The following is a 22305-nucleotide window of genomic DNA, read 5'->3' as shown; positions in this document are numbered from 1 at the left end:
GGCTAAGTACCTCGTCAATGATGTTTGCTCCCAAGTGGCATGTGACTTAGAGGCTGAAGTGGATCTCCCTAGTGGCGAGATACCTAGTGGCGAATTGCCTGGTGTTGAGCTACCTTGTGGCAGACTGCCTGGTGGCGAACTACCTTGATGAGCTGCTTGGTGGTGAGCTACTTGGTGGCGAGCTGCCTTGATGAGCTACTTGGTGGTGAACTATCTAGTGACGAACTACCTTGATGAGCTCTTTGGTGGTGAGCTACTTGGTGGCGAACTGCCTCGTGGTGAGCTACTTTGATGAGCTGCTTGGTGGTGAGCTACCTGGTGGCAAACTACCTTGATGAGCTGCTTGGTGATGAAACCCGACTGCTCCCTGCAGGAGATGTTCAGCTCATCTTTGTAGACAACGGGAGCTAAGGGACCCATCCTCCTTGTAGGAGATGATCTATTCATCCATGTAGACAACGGGAGCTGAAGGACCTGCAAGAACTGAATTAGAGAACCCGAGGGTGTTTACCTGTCAAGGTCACTCCGATGGCTAAGTTAGTACTTTGACAATAGAGAGCTTGAAGATGATATGGCTAAGTTAGGACTTTGCTAAGTTGATGGTCGTGCCAAGGCCAGGTTGGCAGCTCGTGCCAGGCTACACCTGGTGGGACACCATCAACTTAGCAAAGGCAAGTTGTTGCCAAAGTGGTCCCGGGTGTCACCCAATTGTTCTGAGGTGCCAGACTACATGAGGGTGAGCCTGTGGCGAGCTGCCTAGTTGTCACGGGGCTAATTGATGAGGCCCTGTGCGGTGCTCGATGGGGTCGAGAAAGCCTACGAATGCAAGTAACAACACACAAAAGACAACAAGAAGGCACACAAATTAGACAAAAGGCAACTTGTATTGCATTAATCTGTGGTAAGCACAAGCACACAGTAAAGTGTCGAGGGGATCTCGTGCTTAACCTTTACACGCATATGAGCTCACTCGACTACCTACCTCCCCTCAAAGAGTACGTTAAGCTTTTGGGGGAGTGACATTAGGAAACATCAAAAAGGTGAAAAAGCATACTACAATATTACAATAGTGCCATTGGAAATCCCCCATACAAAAGTACATGCATAGCCCACCCATGACACACACTTGGACACTGAAGTGGCTGTTATAGGCATGATGGATGGCACTTGATGGCGTGGCAGAGAGAACACTTGTTACAGTCTCCCCCACTCAATTCAGTCTTCGTCCTCGAAGACTAGCTTTTACTTGAGGCTCCGATCTGCTGCTGTTGATGAAGGAAGGTTCTTCGTCTGCTCCACGAAGTTTATCTTTTCCAAGGCCCAGGCATGATGATGGGTGGAAGTCTTCAATGTGTTTTGGATGGCAGGAAAACCTATGGTTAGTCTCTACAGTTAGTCCTTGCCTGGCTGCTTCAAGGTAGGATTTTGGTTGCTCTAGCTTGGTGTTTGGAAGGCTTGTGGCCAAGGCTAGGTCAAAATGATATTTTGGATTGTTAGGGTGTTGGTTCCCATTTATTTTTCCCCAAGGTTGACTCACAACGCTACTACTGGATTTAGCATGAGGGATGATGTAAAGGTGGTCCCTAAATGGCTTGGGTGGCACTCACTCTCCCCGTTGGTTGTGGTAGTAGATGTGGGCTAGGTTTGACACAGCCTTGGGTTTTCTGTTGGGCCCATCAGTTGCAGGCGCTTGCGGCTTCTACTGCGAAGTCGGCTTCCATTGATGTCGTTGGTGTTGAAGCTGATGCTGATGACGATGTTGGTGCAGACTTGGGCGCTGGAAATGGAACTGTCTTGGGGGTGACTTCTTCCTGGCGACAACTTCCCAACCAGTTCCAGTGTCGAGGTGAGGTACTTGACAGGGGTTCTTCCTTGTTGGCGTGGCGCTGTCTTCATGGTTGCTGGTTTCTTGGTACAACTGTAAGGCTGAAAGTTGTTTCCCAAGTATCTGCACGGCTGATGAGACAGAAACCATGCAAGGGGAGTGTTCGTCCAGAACAAGCAAGCTGTTGATGTGTGGCATAAGTGCTGCTTCCGCCTGCTTGAGGAACTCAACTCCAAGAACAACCTGAAAACCATCCAAGGGAACCACAGATAGATTGATGGGTCCTTTCCATGGTCCGACTCGGAGTTCTACTCCACGGGTCGTGCCCTCTACTGCTTTGGCCCCGGAGTTGACAGCCTTGACCCACCCCGTTTGTTTGGTGGTGGTCAAGCCGAGTCGCTTGGCCTCTGCAAGCGAAATGAAGTTGTGGGTGGCCCCAGTGTCCACCAAGGCTTGGGTCGGCCTCCTGCCAAGGGTAATATCTACATAACTCAGCCCCTTGTGGGCTTTGGTGGGCCGCTTGGATGTGGCCTCTTTCTTGACCATGGTGTTGATGAGTTGGAGGGCGCCTACTCTTGGCGCCACGGTGGGTTTCTCCTCATCGTTCTCTTCACTATCACTGAGTTTGGCAATGAGGGCAGTTATTTTCTTTCGGGTTGGATAGTCACTCGTCCAATGCTTCCCGTTGCAAAAGTAACAAGGCGCTAGAGGAGGTCTCCTAGTGGCTTGGTGGCCCTGATGGCTTGGGCCCCCTTGTGGCTTCTTCCCTTGTTGGTAATTGTGGGGCTTATCCGCAGGCACTGGCTTCTCCTTTGTAGAGGTTGCTTGTTCATCACCCCCACTCAAAGTCGTGGTATGTGGGCTGGATGGTCTTTGCACATCTTCCTTAGGTGTTCTCAGATCAACAAGCTGCTCAGCTATGGCCAGGGCAGTGGCGAGGTCCTCAACCCCGCGTCGCTGGAGTTCGAGCTCGGCCCATGGCTTGAGACCATCCATAAAATTGAACAGAAGATCCTTGTCTGACATGTCAGTGATCTCCAGTGTCAAGGCCGAAAACTCCTTGACATAGTCATGTAGTGATTCTTGATATCTGAGATTCTTCATTCTCCGGTGCGCCAGGTACTCAACATTTTCTGGGTAGAACTGCCGCTTGATCTCACGCTTGAATCCAACCCAGGTGTCGATAGTGCGGGTTCCACGTTTAATATCTTGGCAACACCTACGCCACCATAACATTGCGATATCAGTCAAATACATAGCAGTTGTACGTACCTGAGTTTGGTTGTCAATGAGGCCAGTGGCGGAGAAATATTGCTCCAGTTGCCACAAGAAGTTATCAAGCTCCCTAGCATCCCGAGCACCCGAGTAAGGTGTTGGCTCTCAGATCTTGATGTTCATGGAAGCTAGGGTGGAGGGAATGCTAGGTGCATTGGCCACTGCCCTCTTTAGGAGAGTCATCTCATCTCTCATCTCATCCAATTACGCTTGAAATTTGTCTAGCAAGCCCTGTAGGCTGCTTTGGGAAGGCCCAACTTCCGAATTCTGTATGGTGGTGTACATGTCTCTGAAGGCACCATTGAAACGTCCTTCTAGTTCTACCACTGCATTCTCAACCGTTTCTAGGTTGAGGTGGAGTTCATCAACCCGATCTCGGGTTTCTCCCACTGTCACTTCGCAACGTAGGAGGCGCATGTCCACGGTAGCTAGTTGGTCGACTGATTTGTCATGCTTGCTAGCTTTGGTTGTACGGCCCTTTAGGGCTTGTGACTTGGTAGGTTCGTCAAGTGGAGCTTCCTTAGTGTCATGGGCTTGAGGCTGCCCATGTGGTGTGTCATCGGTGATGCCATGGTTGCTCTTCATTGTGTTGATGTAGGGACGAAGACAAGGTCCAGAGTATGTGTGTAGGAGCTTCTGCTCTGATACCAACTGTCATGGGGCTAATCGATGAGGCCCCGTGCGGCGCTCGATGGGGTCGAGAAAGCCTACAAATGCAAGCAACAACATACAAAAGGCAACAAGAAGGCACACAAATTAGACAAAAGGCAACTTGTATTGCATTAATCAGTGGTAAGCACAAGCACACAGTACAGTGTCGAGGGGATCTCGTGCTTAACCTTTACACGCTTATGAGCTCATTCGACTACCTACCTCCCCTCAAAGAGTACGTTAAGCTTTTGGGGGAGTGACATTAGGAAACATCAAAAAGGTGAAAAAGCATACTACAATATTACAATAGTGCCATTGGCAATCCCCCATACAAAAGTACATGCATAGCCCACCCATGATACACACTTGGACACTGAAGTGGCTGTTATAGGCACGATGGATGGCACTTGATGGCGCGGCAGAGAGAACACTTGTTACATAGTGGCGAGCTGCCTGGTGGTCAAGAGGCTGCACTTAGTCGGCATGAGGTGCCAGGTGTCACAATGTCATTGGAAGGACAAATCCGCCCTCATCAAAACCCCTGACCGGTTTGGTCACCAATTCGTTTTTAAAAACCACACTGTTGTAGGTGAGGTATCAACAGCCACTATCAATGCACACACTATGCACCATGAGGACTCAACTTTAAAAACCATACTGTTCAAGTAGACTCAGCTTCATAATACTTGGATCGAGCAGCTCGCAAACCTAATTGAAATTATAATAAAATATTTATTCTTCAATACATTGTTTTATTTATAAAATAAATAAATATTAATTTATTTGTAATATAAATAATATGATTAATAATCAAGCTTCATAATATATTTTTATTTATAATATTTTAAGTATTAACTTATTTATAATTTTTAATAGCAATTTATTTATAATTTGCTCAAGCTAAGTCGAGCTCAAGTAGCTCGCAAGTATCGAATTGAATTGAGTCAAGTTCAAGTATGAAACTCAAAACTTGATCGAGCTCGAATTGAGTTTCAAGCTTTGAGTTTTTTAGCCAAGTTCGAGCTCGAGCCACCTAGAACGTGACTCGACTTAGTTTGATTACACTTTACACCCATATCTAGGACATAGATATCAAAAACTTCCAAATCCATCACTTCTCTCAAGAGTATGCTAAGGAAAACTTTATTACTAGTACCAATTGCATCTTATTGTACATTTCCATGACCCATCTTTACATATTGTGTTCAAGTGGATTGGTTTCCATGCATGGGGTCTGTTGTCATTCTATACTATCATCATTACTAGTAAGTATAATAGTCAAAGTGTTAACCTATAAGTACTCATCCCAAACTTGTGATTCTACTTGTATCTAGGTCATGTTTGCTTCAATTCTCATTTTTTCTCATTACGCTTTTTTCAAAAAAAAAAGGAACTTTTCAGACTAACAAGTGTCCTATGTAAAAGTACTTTTATAAAAGTCCTTGTAAAAATACTTTTTTAAAAGTGGTTTCATAAAAATACATTGATAAAAACACTTTCATAAAAAATCTTTTATAAAAGTGCTTTCATATAAGTGTTTTTGTGTAAAAGTACTTTTATAAAAATGCTTTCGTAAAAGTACTTCCACAGTAGTGCGCTAATAAACATCTACGGAATCAGTTTTATAGGCATATTTTCCTCAATACAAGAAAATCCGGATTTAGCAATGGACAAAACCGTTGCTAAAACCCCAAAGATATTGCCGTGGCTAAAACATTTAGCAACGGCTTTTGTACACCGTGTCTAAAAGTATGGATATAACCACGGTTGTGACCGTTGCTAATTGCAAATATTTTTGCAACAGATCAACATGTACCGTTGTTATAGGTTTATATAGCAACGTTTATACCGTTGCTAATATTGTATCAGCAATGTTGCCTTTTGTAACAACGGTTTTGCAAAGCTGTTGCGAAAAGGTTTTTGTTCAAATTTGCATTTTATGCCATTTAGCATAATTATTTTGGAAACAAGCTTGTGAAACTGTAAAAATACTTGCTCTTACCTATACAAAGAAACATTGTACCAATAATATATTTGAAATGATAAAACAATTCTCAAATAAACCTTGCCCCATCTTTTATTGAATACAAAATATCCATATTTAATATGGTTCAATAGTCAACATCAAATCTTTTTACTTGATAATTACAAAAATAAAATAAAATATCTCCATCATTGCATCTGAAATCTACTTATATATATGTATAATGCGTCCCCAAGACCTTTGTTGTGGATCAGAAACTTCATATCTGTCAAAACCATAAAAAAAAAAAACTAAATAAGTATTGATTTCAAAAAGTAATATATTAATTAATTAATATACAAATTCTATATACATTATACACATACCATTCAAATAATCCAAGCAATGTGAGATCCAAACCCCAAGGGTAATTATGTTTAATTACACTGATCTAACTCTATGCAAAGACTTATTTGTGAAAGAGTAATCATGTTATTGCATTTCCTCAATAACACTAACATGTGAAATTTTAACAGCATACTTGGGTGAGAGTGGGCTAGTTAGTTTAGGTTTCAAGGGGCCTAGAACTTGGGTTTAGGTTTCAAGTGTATAACTTAGGTAATTGTACAGAAAGACCTTTCCTACACCCCCACTAGAAACTATCAGCTTCAGAGTTGAGATCACCAGAAATCCAAAGCAAAAAAAAAAAAAAAAAGTAAAGGAATTTAAAATGTCATTGATCTCATTTAGATAGTGCACAACATCGATGGCCCTAAATCCCTAAATTCTAGTGAGGATGTGATGGAGATATATAAACATCTTCAAGACTGTTGATTAGAGCAACAACCTTTTCTATCTTGATAATCCTAAATGTGCATTTTAAATGTAAATTCCGGTCCCACCACATTCAAGATTTTATTTTCTAACCATTTTACCCACCCCAAAATTGATCGAACAAGGTCAAAGTTTCCATCTCAACTTACCCATGTTGACAATTCACACTTTTACAAAAATATAAGTTACCACATGCCAATAAACCGATGTTAAGATATGTGAACTCAAGATATTGTTTTAGGAAGCATACAAAATGTAATTTTCATAGCTTCATAAGAGAGGAAGGCATTAAAAATTTGAAGGGAGAAACCAAATAATCAAATGAGCAATATAAACATATTTGATAAATTGTGTTTCATTTGATAAATCTACATCAGCTTTGGTGTAGAAAAAAAAAAAAAAAGGAAAATCAGGAAGAGAAATAATATGAGAAAAACTCAAAGCAAAAATAAAAATTTTAATTATTTTCTAGAGAAACAAAGATGGGCCTTCTGAGAGCTTCGAGTCATCCATGTAACCAAAATCAGGCTGATGGGATAATGCTTTAGGTGCTAACTGCAATTCTAAGAGTTTCCTCTCAAGTTCAAGACCTTGTTCATGTTCTTCTATTATCTGCATTCTGAGCATTCTGGAGTTATCAGGGTTTGGGCACTAGAAATATATGTATATCAGAATGACTGGAAAGGAATCGTGTAACCAACCCCAAATAGTTAGATGTAAGTCCATTTGAGTTGAGTTGGGGTGAGACATAACCCTAAATGCTTCTAGTTTGAAGCAAACAGGTGGGGGGAATAGACCATTTTGATTTTGATTTCAATTCTAATTCTGATTCCAAATGTGAACCAAATGGACCATGCATCTCACTCATAATTAGGGATGCCAATATGTTGGATTCAGCATAGGTTTGCCTCTACCCACCCTAACTGACCCTTCACTACCTCCACCTGAACCTACACCACCACAAGTTAAGAAGACACAAATTTTGAACCCACCCAACCCTATAAGGTTGAACCTGATACTGATCCACCTAACAGGTGCCAGATTTATTTAAACAAGATCATGGATACACAACGAAGAACAAAAAACCATAAACTTCGAATGTGAAAAGATATGAGCTAACTGTGAGTATGATTCAATCATAGAAGTGCCTTAAGGGGCCATTTCTTGGTGCAATAATAAATTCCTAGGCTGACAAGCATGAGAACAGATGTTCAAGTCTGAGAGGGTCCACCTTGAACACACACAAAAAAAATGGCCAAAGGTTAGGTCCATATCTAGTCTATCCCTCCCATTACCCCAGGTGGTTGGGACTGTCATGGGTGTAATTTCCTTTTAGGAGTACAAATCTGCAAAATGGTGATGAAGCACCATGATTGATTGAGGCAGCTTTATGGGGCATTTTGGTAATCATCATCCGCAGGTTTATTGAACCACATTTTTAAATTTTCTTAGCTTCTATGCTGTGGAAAAGGGTTATTTAGAACACCAATCTAACTTTGAATGCCAAGAGAATTATATTTGCATCAATTAAATCAGATATTTTCAGAATTCCATGAAATACTGTCATAAAAATTGTGCTGTGAGACAATAGGACTAAACCATTTTCAAAAACAGATCAGCCAAATGACCAGATGCCCTAATAAAGAATAAAGAAAGGAATTAAAAAGGAGTTACAAATCAAAGCATACAGTGAAGGGTGGATATCTCACTTTTGTACCTCTTGACCAATTTTGTAGAACAAAAGCAACTCCTAAGATGGAAATTTAAACAGTACCGGATTCCACATTGAAACACTGGGTTCTTCATCAGCTACAATAGGAGGGTACCAACAGCCGTCCTGTACAAAATAAGTTAATATGTTAAATCTGTAACAGAGTTACCATCCACTGCACTGTCCAAAAGTTCATTAAAAAAAGATCAGAATGAATGAGGAAAATAATGAACTTAGGAAGATCTGCGATTCTAATTAACCTTGTAAGTCTGCAGCCAAATTTTCATATCAGGGGCTCCCTCTACCGAACCACCAAAGTAAGCAACCAAAAAATGATCTCTTGCAACCTAAACAAATAAAATACATAAAAATCAAACAAAATTGATTGAAATTTAGAGAAGATAAGAATAAGGGCACCTGTTTATCACCACAACAATTTTAGAAGCATGGCAGCTACTGAAAGGAGCTGAATTAGTAGGAAAGGTGAACTCCAGTCTCAAGACCTGAACCTGCATTGTCACTCTTGTCAACCCAAGATTTCATAATTACACCAAGCAATGACCCCTATGGTCATTTTACAAACACTCTTACTAAGATGACATTTATCTCTCATCAATTCCACAACCATGTAGTTTCAACAGTCAACCTATACATGCTATCTTTCTACAAAAGAAATGATCAAAATAAGCTTGGTTTATTCCTACAGAATCGTATACATATAGCTTGGCAGTTTCAGCATTTAAATCCTTTTTAGGACCAATTTTCCACTTCTATTAAATCCAAATGCAATTATATTTCAAAGAGTCAACCACCCCAGCCACCAAAAAATGAAACAATGAAATGATAACTAGTAAATTTTGACATTTATTGCAATGAGGACTTTTGGGATTTTGGATACTTCTCAAAAAAAATATCAATAGGCCATTACGGGATTTTGGATACTTCTCAAAAAATAACTTCAGCTTAGTACTATGTCTTGTGTCCTCTGATGCTTCCATCTGATATGTGGACAATTTCTCATCCACCGCTTGTTGACTAGGGAGAATGCTTAGCCTTGCGTGCCTGCAAAGTAACGAGTATGGAGGGTTTTAGTTTCCACCCACTTTTCAAGTCTGAAATAGTTAAATTTAAACTCACTAATGTTTTCCCCGTGCAGCCCCACTAGCAGCACCGCCCCTACCGAAAGCGGGAGGAAGGAGAGCCGGTTCAGCCTGATTGACAATGCTGGATAGGTCAGTCATTCCGAGGGCAACAAGCATGTTGATCGTCTCCTTGTCCATCTCGGTGACATCGGTCTTAATGGCAGATTCCCCTGGCACAAAATCCATACGCCACTTGTGTTATTCTTCTTGGAGCTTCAAAGATATTCCATGAACAGGGCCTCTCTGGATTCACTTCATGAGGTGGGTACAAAATCCGATGATCTTGTTGGGCAGGCGCTTCGAAGGAATAATGGCGACCTCCTCTAACATCTTCTTGTTGGTGTGGAAGTTGAAGGTCATCTGCCTCTAAACATTGAAATTCTAGTAGTGATTATATCAGGATCCTATAGTTGCTGAGCAAATCAACTTAACAAATGTTAGTCGATTGCTATATGCATCCAGAAAACAAAAACCAAAACCCCTAGGAATGAATCCATCACACAAATAATAACAAAACCACAAAAGCATAATCAAACCCTAATCAACTAAATGAACTTGTGAGGTGATGCTGGCATTGAAAAAAAAAATTGCAGAGAAACAGATTAACGGAAAGAATAGGACGATCTTAAGCCCTAGGCATTGTTGCTTTCGATTTGTAGAGAGATGGATCAGTGGTCTGGTCTTGCTGTTACAGATTTTCAACCATCTTCAATATGCACCCCTCTCATCGATTACTGAACTCCCAACCCAAATCGAGGTCCATCAAATTTGTTTTATCAACAAAAAATTCTTACCGGTAGAGAAATCCACAAGGAAGAAGATCGACCTACTCTGATCCCACTCCTCCCAACCCAGATGACAATAGAGCCCTGTATCCTACAAATCCTTGAACAACGAAACAACCAATATTTCAGAGCATGACAGCACACCAAAGAAGAAACAAGAAAGAGTCGGTGAACAAAAGAGAGACGCAGAAGAGAGATAGAGATAGAATGGAAGATCAAAAAAGTACGAAGAGGAGAGCCAAGAGAGACGCAGGAGAAGTAAGGCATGCACGGGCAATTTGTTTTTTCACTTAGTTTCTAAGTGGCCAAAATTTTAGAAAATACCGCGCAATATAATAGCTACGGTTCCATTTCCAGGGATGATGTATTGCAACGGTTAACTTTATAACCGTCTTAATAAATTATATTTAAGCCACGGGGTATGAAACCATGGCAGGGCTGTATACGAGAAATGAATATATTGCCACGGATGACACATTCCATTGCTATATATGATATTTTAGCCACAGTTTTATGTCCGTTGCGGAAAAAACCGTGGCTAAAAATCATTTTTCTTGTAGTGAAAGAATGAAAATGAGTTAGATGTGGCATGATTATTTTTCATGCTGCAAGCTACCCCAATTTTTATGCTATGAGTTAATTTTTCATTCTAAAAAGAATGTGGCCTATGATAACAATTTTGTAACCAAACACTCTAATGTTATTCATTATATCTGATTACTACCCAAAATGAGAAAGAATTAAAAGAATGAGGCCCAAACAGTAAACCAAACATGGTCCTAGTTTCTAGCCTCATTCCATCCAAATATAGAAGAGACTAAGCAATTCCTTTGCTTCCAAATAAAAGGGTTTCATTATGTGTATCTTACTTCCAAATAGAGAATGCAAAAAATAAAATAAATTATAGAAAAAAAATTGCAAAAAGAATCATGGAATAAACATAGAAAATTAGGAAAATGACATAACTTACAATAAAACCAGAGAAATACACGGAAAAAATAACAAAAGTTACAAAAAATTAAAAAAACCATAAATTATAAAAAAAATTGAAATTGCATAATAATATAACAAAAAATATATAGAAGCATAGAAAATGAAGAAAAATAACATAAATTGCAAAAAAACAAAGAAAACCATAAATTACAAAAACAACGAAAATTGTAAAAGAATATAAAAAATTATAGAAAAAAGTATAAATGAAGAAATATAATAGAAATTACACAAAATATAAAAACACCAAAAAATGGAAGAGTACAGAAAAAACAAAATTTGTAGAAAAAAAGCACATAAATGAAAAAAAAACAACAAAGTTACAGAAAAAAAAAAAAGAAATGCAATACATGAAGAAAAATAGCAAAGGTAACAAAAAACTGAAAACTAGCATAAATTGCATTATATTATAGAAAAAATTATAGAAAACAAGAAAAAGAAATTAGCTTCAAAAATATCATATCATTGCATGCTTGTATAAAAAAAAAATTAGTTTCAAAAGCATCTTTAGCTGCCAAACCATTGCAAAGGGATGGATAACGCAATTCTTCTTCCACAAATTAAAACTTTTAACAACTTTGCCCAACTCCCTTGCTTTGGTAATGGAAGTTTATAACGGTTTTAAACTTTTCTACTATTGCATTTTCATCGTGTACTAAGGCTCTCCCTACTATTACCCTTCCAAACTTTTTCTGTTGTTTCTTTTCATTAATTATGTCATCAACTCTCTCATCCAATAACTCATGCCACTAATTCTCTCTCCTCTCCATTAGTCCATTAAATTGCCTAAAAGTTATTAATTTTTCTATATCCATATCCATTTCGACTTAACTATAATTTCATATGCATTAGATATATTTATATTAAATTATAATTATTAAAAAAATAACTATATTGAAATAGAGATATTTAATGATATTATTATTAGGCTAAATAATTTACTTCCATTTAAAAGATAATTAATTATTAAGTTGAGTAATCAAGTAATTTGCATTTTACAATAAATAATTTTTACTTCACTCAACAAATAAAATCAATGTTTAAAAAAAAATGACTTGGAGGTTAAATAATTTTTGCCTCTAGGTTATAGGTCAACGGTTAAACTGATGTGTTAGATGAGACAAACCATGATACATCACCACTTGTATATGTATAATGTGATATAATATAAATACATCTTGTGTACATATATTATTTTAGGTTTAATTTTTTATAAATAAAAAAGGCAGAAATTGAAATTTAAAGTTACAAAATAAGTTTTTCTGTATAAAGGGGTTGCAAAGATCGTGAAAAGTTATCCAAAATAAAACAAAGATCACCCCATTTAGACAACTAAACAAAAAGTTAAGTACTCTAGAAAATTTCAATACATTATATATTGTACTCTGCAACCCAATGACTATGTTAGAAGGCTCAATAGTTCAACCACCTCTGTCAAACGGATTTTGACCAAATCATTTTTTTTTTGACAAAATAGTAGGTTTTAGGAAACCCATAACTAGAAATAAGGCCAAGTGATGGTTCGTATTGTTTAACTATTAAAGTCAATATGAGTTAAAAACATTGAAAATAATAAAAATTAATTAATAGTAGTTAAAATAATTTATTAAATTACTTAAATAAAAAATGTTAATTATTATTTTTTGATAAAAATATTTTATTACTATAATAAAAAACAAATGCATTAATAAAAAGCAATAAGGTGAATTAAAAACTAATATCCATTAAGAGTTCATTTAAAATCAATATAAAACTAATAAAAATTATCTAATAATTATTAGTTTTATGGTTAAACTTAATAAGGATTAATAAAATAAAAATTAATAAAAAATATTAATCTTATATATAATTTAATTAATTCAACAATCCTATGAACCCCCTCCTCCCCGTGTTTTGACCTTAAGAAAAAACCTTCCATACTATTTTGAAAAAAGGTGCAATACCTTCCTTCTTAACATTTGAAATAGAAAATATTGATATAATGCATTAATTTAAATACCAAATTTACTCTTAACCAAGTTCATTCAAATGTAAATTTACGAGAATACCTTGAAAAAAAAAAAGATTTTCTTCCTTTTACTTCACTTCATCCTTTTTCATTATTTTGTCCAAGAAGAGTAGAGAGATTTATTCTTCGAAAGTTGTCAAGCAAAATAAAATAGTGCAGGGTAAAGTTAAAACTTTATCCATGGTAACACCTTAACAATGATAAAGGGTAATTTTGTAACTTTAGTGTCTTTGTTATTGAAAAGCTAATAGAAAGGATGTATTTGCATTTTTTTCCAAAACTATAGGGGTAAAAACATATGGATGGTTTATAGAATTGTTATAAGAGGAGGTTTTTATAACCAATAAATTTAAAAAAATTAGCATTAAGATATAAAGAACAATACAAACTTATCTAGAGCATAGGAAGTTAACCGCTCTCACTAAAGTGCAACTTGAATTGTGATCAAATAAACTAGATATACCCCCACCCTAGTGGAAAAAAAATTGCTTATAAGAAAAAACTTATCATTGTTGGGATCAATACAACAAATGAGAGGTATCAAGACTTTGATGGCATTAGATTAACTTATTAGTGCTCCACCATTAGAGGAGGTGGAGGATGAGATCAAAAGGTTGGCCTATTTCCTTTGATGGAAGAAGAGAGAAAATATTTACTTTGATTTTATTGAAGTAAACTTTCCTTTGATTGTCTATGCATTTGACATGAATTCAGTTTTACCTCGACTTAGGGTATATTTTCACACTACAACCAAACAACTACAAAATTGAACGATTGTACATTATAGCATCGATTTGGAATTTGCACCACAACCAAACATATTGCTATCTATTTGATTTTAGACAACATATAACCTAAAAAATCCTTATTTATTTTTTAATAACTAGGAAAATAATATATACAAACATTTCTTTTTTAGTTTTTATTTATAATTAATAAAATATTACAAACCATTATGTCAACCGAGATGCCTCCCATCATTGTGGGGTGTGGACGACTGTAGCGAGCGCCTTGTCAACTGAGCCACCTCTAACCACCACAGGGGCACAGACAAGCGTAGGGAGAACCACAACCCTTCCCAACAGAATAAGGCTGATTAACGCCCCATGCCACCTCCTCCACAACTTTCTTTGACCTTTGTGAGCATTTAAACAATCGGCAGGCTAGTTGGGGGCATGGCTCGACCAACTTGGGATACTCCCAAAACCATTAGGACCTCTCCCAGGTAAGGGAGACACCCCACCAAGCCGAGGCCTTAGGAACAAAGAATGACCATTGTTTCCATGACATCCACATGGAGCTTGGCGCTATCTGAGTTGAAATTAGGCAGGTAAAAGAGGTACGACCGATGCCTCCACCAGCCATTGCAACTCAACAAGCCACATGAAAGCTTCTGCCGATTCTATTACCGAGGAGCCACTTTCCTAGAACTTCACGGCTCCAACTTTGGAGACTTATGATGAGACCACTAACCTGGAGGATCATCTGGAGAGCTTCCATACCATCATGCTTCTCCATGGATTCTTTAACGCCCTCATGTGCAGAGAATTTTAGACCATGTTCAAGGGCATTGTTAGAAGGTGGTTTTCAAGTCTCACCCCGCAATCTATAAACTCATGGGGCCAATTCCTGGACCTCTTCCTATCACTTTAGAGTTACATCCAATGCTCTAACACCAAAGCCTTATAATTCAAGGACATTGACGAAGCGATGGTCGTTGCAGCTGCCACAAATGGCCTCCTATTGTCCCTTTTCAGCTTTTCCCTTGCCAAGAAGCCACCTTGCAACATGGTTGAGTTCCTGATGAGGGACGATAAATACATCAATGTTGAGGAGACCGAGGCCAGCAAGCATCCATCGGTCCATGAATAAACCAATAGGAAGAGAAAGGGCAGAGATGAGTCGAAGCCAACGACTTCAATGGCAAGAAGGAAAAGAAGTCGACGCACCATCATATAACAGCTACACTCCTTTGAATGCTACATGAACCCACATCTTGATGCAAGTCGAGAAGCATGAGTACATGTGATGGCCACTCAAAATGAAGAAAAACCCTAGGAAGGGCAACCAAGACAAGTATTGCAAAAACCACCATGGTGTTGGAAACAACATAAAAGAACACCACAAGTTTAAAAACGAAGGCAAGGATACCTAAAGGACTTTGTCTTGGGAGAGCCCCCAATAGGGTTGGCCTTGGAGCTAAGCGGACCTTTTCACGAGCTGTTCGAGCTTGGCTCGGCCGAGCTCGAGCCCAATTCAGTGGGTCGACTATTAAGCGAGCCAAGCTCGAGCCTACTAGAGCTCGGCTTGTGAGGCTCACGAGTCGGCTCGAATATATATATATATAATAAAAATATTATTAATTATTAATTATTATAATTCTTATTTTTTAAAATATAAATAATTTTTTATATATAATTTTTATTTTTATAATAAAATTTTTTTATAAAATATAAAACGAGTCAAGTCAAGCCAAGCTTGAGCTCAAGGTTCTGGCTCGAACCGAGCTCAAGCCTAGTACTATTCGGCTCTGTTCGGCTCTAACCCACCCCTAGAGCCAACCGACCCCCAAGCTAATAGGTCTTTTGCAGGGGTCATCAATGTCAATTTATGAAGAACAACATTCGATGGAGGAAGCTCCTCTGCCCGAAAATCCTATACTCGAAAAATGCAAGTTGGACACAGGCCACCAAAGCAGAAGTTGGAGGAGGTTATTAGGGGTTGAAATGGATTGAATCATGATCTAATCCGATCTGGGATCCTATCCTATTTGGTCAAATTCGGATCTTCGAATCAAATTGGATTCCGATCACCCCTATTGGATTTGAGAAGATTCGGTCCAATGTGTAATATATTTATAAATGAAAATATATATAATGCATATATATATGTTATTTATTTATTTATAGATATATTATTTATATTGTATTTTTATAAACTTGTTATATTATTTTTTATAAAAAACATGTATATATATGATGAAAATAATTAAAAGATACTTATATTTTTTGGTTTTCCTTTACTTAAATTGCTATATTTTATTTTTCTTTTAATAATTTATTAATTTTTAAAGAAAACAAGTCGGATCGAATCAGATCCAAAAAATATGAAGATTCGGTAGGATTCGAACTCACATCAAGGCATATCAAATCTGACCATATCCAACATGAACAGTGTCAAGTCGGATTCAAATATACCCTGTTTCGAATCCGATCTGATCCGTTTACATCCCTAGAGGTTATCACCTTCTCCGATGACAACTTGAGAGGGGTTGCCACACCCCATGATAATGCACCGGTGGTTGTGTTGACGATCACCAACTTTAAAGTTAGAAGGGTCCTAGTAGATACGGTTCTTCAACTGACATCCTGTTATACGAAGACTTTGAAAAGATGAAGCTACCCTGTATCAACTCCAACCTACCGATGTCCCCTATTCAATTTATTCAAGGCGATCGTGAAACTAGAAGGGAAAATCCCTACCGCTCATGATAGGAATTGAACCTTGACACACTACCCTAATGCTTGAGTTCTTGATCGTCAAGGTCAGTTCACCATACAATGCCATCCTCGGTCAACCAACCTTACATGCACTAAAAGTCATGGTATCTTCATACCGCCTAGTAATGAAATTCCCCATAGAACGCAACATCAAGGTGGTTCGAGGTAACCTATAGACAACAAGACAATGCTATGTGGTAGCATTAAAAGGAAAAAAAACAAAGAAGCTCTGTCGGTGGAAGGGATCAACCATAAAGATAAACCAATTAGACAAGGTCAACCAATGGAAGACAACATCACCATACCTCTAGATTAGGTCAATCCTAAAAAACTATACAAGTCTGCTCTCTCGTCCCTCACGACACAGTTTTTGAACTAGTAAACTTCCTCAAATCCAATATTGATGTTTTTGCTTGGTATGTCGTTGATATCAGAGGCAAAGGTAGGATTTTTTATTGGGGGGAGGGGCAAAGCATAATAAACCTGGATAGGGGGCCAAAAGATAGAAAACATGGGTAGGAGGGGAACATAAACATGGGATTTAAATAACTATTATGGGGATTTTCAAGGCATAGGGGGGGTCATGGCTCCCCTCTGCCACCCCTAGCTCCACCCTTGGTTGATATGCTAAGAATTAACCCTTCAGTCATTACTCACAGACGGAATGTAGACCTGGTGTATAAGCCAGTTTGGCAACAAAAGAGGAACTTTGCATCAGAGCAATGGGAAGCGATCAAAGAGGAGGTGGATAAACTACTCAAAGTTGACTTCATAAGAGAGGTAAACTACCCTGATTGGTTAGATAATGTGGTTATGGTAAAGAAGGTTAGCGGAAAATGGCACATATGCATTAATTTCACATATCTCAATAAGGCCTTCCCTAAAAACAACTTCCCCTTATCGTCTTGTCAATGCCACTTCTAGGTATGAACTCCTCAGCTTTGTGGATGCTTTCTCTAGCTATGATCAGAACAAGATGCACCCCAATAATGAAGAAAAAACATCATTCATCACAAAAGCATGACACATACCGTTACAAGGTGATGATGTTCGGACTAAAGAACGTTGGTGCCACTTATCAAAAGCTAGTTAACAAAGTATTAGAGGATTGGATCGGCCGCAACATCGAAGCCTACATTAATGACATGGTAGTAAAGAGTCTTAAATCCAACCAATATATAACCAACCTCAATAAGGTCTTCGGTGTCTTACGGAAGTACTCGATGAAGCTGAACCCCACGAAGTGTGCCTTTAGGGTGACCTCGGACAAATTTCTCAGCTTTGTAGTCACATAATGAGGCATTTGAGGCAAATCCTGAGAATATTTAGGCCATCATCAACATAGAAGCTTCACGAATAGCCAAAGAAACAAATAATCTCATAGGTCACATATCATCACTCAGTAGGTTCATGTCTCAGTTAACGACTGGTGCCTACCATTCTTTTAGTAGAGGTGGCAATGAGCCGAGCTTTTCACAAGCTGCTCGAGCTTGACTTGTGAAAAGCTCGACTCGACTCAGTCTCAACCAAGCTCGAGCTCGAACTCGAGCCCAATTCAGTGGCTCAATTATTAAACGAGCCAAGCTCGAACCTATTAGAGCTCGGCTCGTGAGGGTCGCAAGCTAGCTCGAATATATATATTTAATATATATATAATAAAATTATAGAAAATAATATATAATAAAAATATTATAATCATTAATTATTATAATTCTTAAATTTTTAAATTTAAAATAGACTTTTTATATATACTTTTATTTTTATAAAGTATTTTTTCTAAAAATCGAACTCGAGTGAAGCCGAGCTCGAGCTTATGAACTTTTGACTCGAGCTAAGCTTGAGCTCAAGGTTCTGGCTTGAACAGAGTTCGAGCTTGAGCTTGATACTATTCGGCTTGGCTCGACTCGAATCCACCCCTATCTTTTAGGCCATTAAGAAGATAAAAGACTTCTAGTGGGAAGAGAACTATCATAAAGCCTTTGATGAGTTGAAGGCATACATGGTCTCTCTATGACTATTAAGTAGGCCAAATCCAAGAGAAGAGTTCTACCTATACCTGCCAATATGTGATGAAGTAGTCAGTTTAGTACTAGTCTAAGAAGATGACGGGGTACAAAGACCAATGTAGTATGTTAGCAAAGTTCTTCATGATGTAGAGACTAGATACCATGATGTGGAGAAATTGCATTTAAACTGGTAACCTCGTCTAGGAATCTAAGACCATACTTTTAAGCTAACACCATTCTTGTCCTAACCAACCAACCTCTGAACTAGATCCTACAAAAGCTAGAGACGTTAGGTCGGCTGACGAAGTGGGCAATCTAACTGTCAGAGTTTGATATCACTTACTAGTCGAGGCTTGCAATCAAAGCCCATGTGTTAGTATACTTCTTGGTCAAATGTACCTTCAACAATAGTGACAACGCCCAAATACTTGAAGAACTCCAACCCATTTAGACTTTGCATGTATATGGATCCTCCAACATGAAGGGGAGTGGAGTTGGCATCATCTAATTAACCTTGAACCATAACAAAGTGGAATATGCACTTTGGTTTGGCTTCCCCACCTCAAACAATGAGATTGATACGAAGTCTTACTAGTCAAACTGCACTTGGCCAAGGATTTGAGAGAAGAACAAGTCGAGGCCTTCAATGACATACAACTATTTGTAAATCAGGTGAATGGAGAATATGATGCTAGAGAACCTACCATGGCCAAGTACTTGAGCAAAGACTAAGAGCTAATTGGACAGTTTTAGTGTTTCACTCTACAATAAGTGCCACGGCCGGAGAATGCTTGAGTCGATGCCCTTTCTAAGTTAGCCAACTCCTTGGGGTTGAACCTCGACCACACTATGCATATTGAAGAGTGGCTTGCCTTAGTATTGAAGAGAAACTGGTGTGCCCAATCCAAACAGACCTATGCTAGATATACTCCATGCTCGCCTACCTATGCTACAGATAGTTGCCCAAAAATAAGAATGAAGCCATGAGGATTACATGTAAATCAATTCGGTACACACTACTCAAAGATAAGCTTTACCAAAGATCCTTCATACTGACCTACTTGAGATGCTTATGTATATACAAAGGGAATTACATCCTCAAGGAAATACATGAAGGCTTTTGTGGCAATCATCTTGGGGACAAACCCCTAGTACAAAAGATAGACAAGGATACTTTTGGCCTAAGATGAAGGAGGATGCAGGCCAATCTTGTCTAGAAATGTAACCAATGCCACCAACACTTGAATGTGCCCTCTTAGTCGACCAAAACACTCATCTCCATCAATAGTCCATGGCCTTTCCACATAGTGGGGGATGGATATACTCGACCCCTTCCCTCCTACAACAGGTTAGAGGAAACATTTGATTGTAACAATCGAGTAATCGACTACTTCACCAAGTGGGAGGAAGCTGAGCCTTTTGGAGTCATTACGACAAGGAATATACAAAACTTCTTCTAGAAGAACATCATTTTCGGCTTCAGCATACTAGTCATCGATAATGACCAATAGTTCAATGGTTCCAAGTTTATGGAGTTTTGTAAAAACTTGGGGATAGTGCAATGGTTCACCTTGGTCATCTATCATCAGAATGACAGCTTGGCCAAGGTGACCAATAGGATCATCCTTTATGGCTTGAAAACCATACTAAACAGAGCTAAAGGTTTATGGGCAGATGTACTCCCTAGTGTGCTATGGGCTTACCAAACTACACATCAAACAACAACAGGTGAAACCCCTTTCAGCCTTGTCTTTGGCACAAAGGTAGTCATACCAATAGAGATTGGTTAGTTGATGCTTTAGACCGAGGCTTACGACGAGGCTGAGAATAATGAAGAGATTCAATGCAACATTGACTTATTGGAAGGTGTCCAAGAACAAGCCTAGATCATAGTTGCACTAGTAGGGGGTAGTTTGATATTACAACTCCTGTGTCAAAAAATTCCAATTCAAGGAATGCGACATCGTCTTCAAGAAAGTCACCATTCCTGAACCTGGCACGGAAAAACTCAGGGTGATACTAGGAACGTATTAGCTTGAACACTTCAACGAAATATCAGTGCCTCATACTTGGAACTTAGAAAACCTCCGAATGTATAACCAATGATGTAAGCCAATGTGCTCAAATTCAATAAAAATGCAAATGCTCATTTTCACCATCCTTTTGTCTCTGTACTTTTAGTTACTTTGTAATTCCTATGGGTACTACATGACCTTAGCTTCAGCCTTAGGTATACAACTTTAAGCGTTTACATGTCCAATGGGTCACCTCAGCCGAGCGAAGGACTTTGGGACCTTTTTATTACTAAGGTGTTAAAATTATTAGGAGTTAAATAGTCCTCAACTGTTAACGAGAACTAAGCAAGTAGGGAAGGGGCCAAGGAAGCTGATGCCATATACCCCTATGAGCAACATAAGTCTAATACTCACCACAATCAAATAACATTATACAACTATACTTATCCAAAAATTCAATTTCATTGAGTTTTTTTGTGCTTTACAAGTGTAAAAAAAGGGCACCTCAACCCCTAAAAAATCCAAAACAAAATTTAGAAAAAGACATAGGATAAGAACATGGGTGAAAAGAGCCCTTGACACAAGAAGAAGAAAATCAATATGGCACATGAGCCTAACAACATCCCTAAAGAAAAACTAAGACCGAGCATTAGCTAGCACTTTCCTGTGACAGAGTTGGAACCCCTCCAAGAAAGACTCACCCGCGAAGTTAGCTAGATCCTTCTTGTATTCATTCTTGTTACAGTGCCCAACAAATGCCAAGGCCAGGTGTAACATGAACAAGTCAGGATGCAACAAGGGATTAAAACAAGCTAACTAGCCAAATAGGGAAAGTGAAGCACTCACTTCAATTATCTTGTCCAACAACATTCCTCGAATGGTTGAAGGTGAATTTGAGTCAAAGTTTGACGGTCGTTAGGAAGCATGATCCCTATGGTTAGCTGCCGATTGATGCCTTCTATGGAGATTGTGTCCCTCTCCTTTACAAACCAAGTAGGGTGGAAGGGAGTTTGGTGAATCAGTGGTTCATGATCTTCATATTTCAATGACGTGGTCAGAATTATAGAAAGGGTTGCTTAATGACAGGCTGGAGGAAGGGTCGCAACCCCATGAGCTGGCAGTAACAACCAATTTCTTCTAGGGCCTTTCGTTGCCACTACCTTCTTCTAAACGGCCTTGACCTCGGATCCCTTCTTCACGGCCTTCCCCTTCTTGACCACAACTTCCTTCTTTATTGCTTGAGCCAACATCTTCTTTTGGGAAACATCCATCTTTGCAAAAGAAAAAACAAGTCAACAAGTAGAGTTAACAAATACCAGTCAACAACTAGTAAAGGCCTCTTCCTGCCTACCCTGAGGTGGTTCAATAGCACATCCCCTTCACCGGAGCAAGGTTGTTTTATCTTCTCCACTAATGTGTCTGGGACCCCCTAGCTTGAGTTGAAAAACCAACCATTGGGACAAGACAAAAAAAAAAAAAAAACCTTGGACTTCTAGTTATGAATGGACGACGGGAAGCCATCATCTTCCCCCATCGGCCTTGGGGATGCCACCATCCCTCGCCATAAGGATGTTTCCTCAACATGAACATGTTTCTAAAT

General features: G+C 38.7%; 1 long non-coding RNA gene across 8 annotated transcripts; it reads right to left on the bottom strand.

The window, feature by feature from the left end:
- Positions 1 to 5802: 5802 nt before the first annotated feature.
- LOC148844387 (uncharacterized) lies at positions 5803 to 10557 on the bottom strand. 8 transcript variants are annotated; one of them, XR_016103002.1, is made up of 8 exons: positions 10414 to 10541; positions 10196 to 10286; positions 9397 to 9767; positions 9188 to 9321; positions 8688 to 8768; positions 8520 to 8606; positions 8258 to 8385; positions 5803 to 6000 (listed from the first exon to the last, which is right to left on the bottom strand). It is a non-coding gene; the product is annotated as an uncharacterized LOC148844387 (long non-coding RNA). The 8 variants fall into 8 exon arrangements; XR_016103001.1 differs by having other exon boundaries at positions 8323 to 8385; positions 8688 to 9321; positions 9440 to 10286; positions 10414 to 10557; XR_016103003.1 differs by lacking the exons at positions 10196 to 10286; positions 10414 to 10541 and having other exon boundaries at positions 8677 to 8768; positions 9202 to 9321; positions 9397 to 9537.
- Between the last annotated feature and the right edge of the window lie 11748 nt (positions 10558 to 22305).

The sequence above is a fragment of the Nelumbo lutea genome, chromosome 8 (assembly GCF_056320005.1).
Source record: "Nelumbo lutea isolate HS-2025 chromosome 8, American lotus-T2T, whole genome shotgun sequence".
Classification (NCBI taxonomy): Eukaryota; Viridiplantae; Streptophyta; class Magnoliopsida; order Proteales; family Nelumbonaceae; genus Nelumbo; species Nelumbo lutea.
This window is presented reverse-complemented; position numbering and strand designations above follow the sequence as displayed.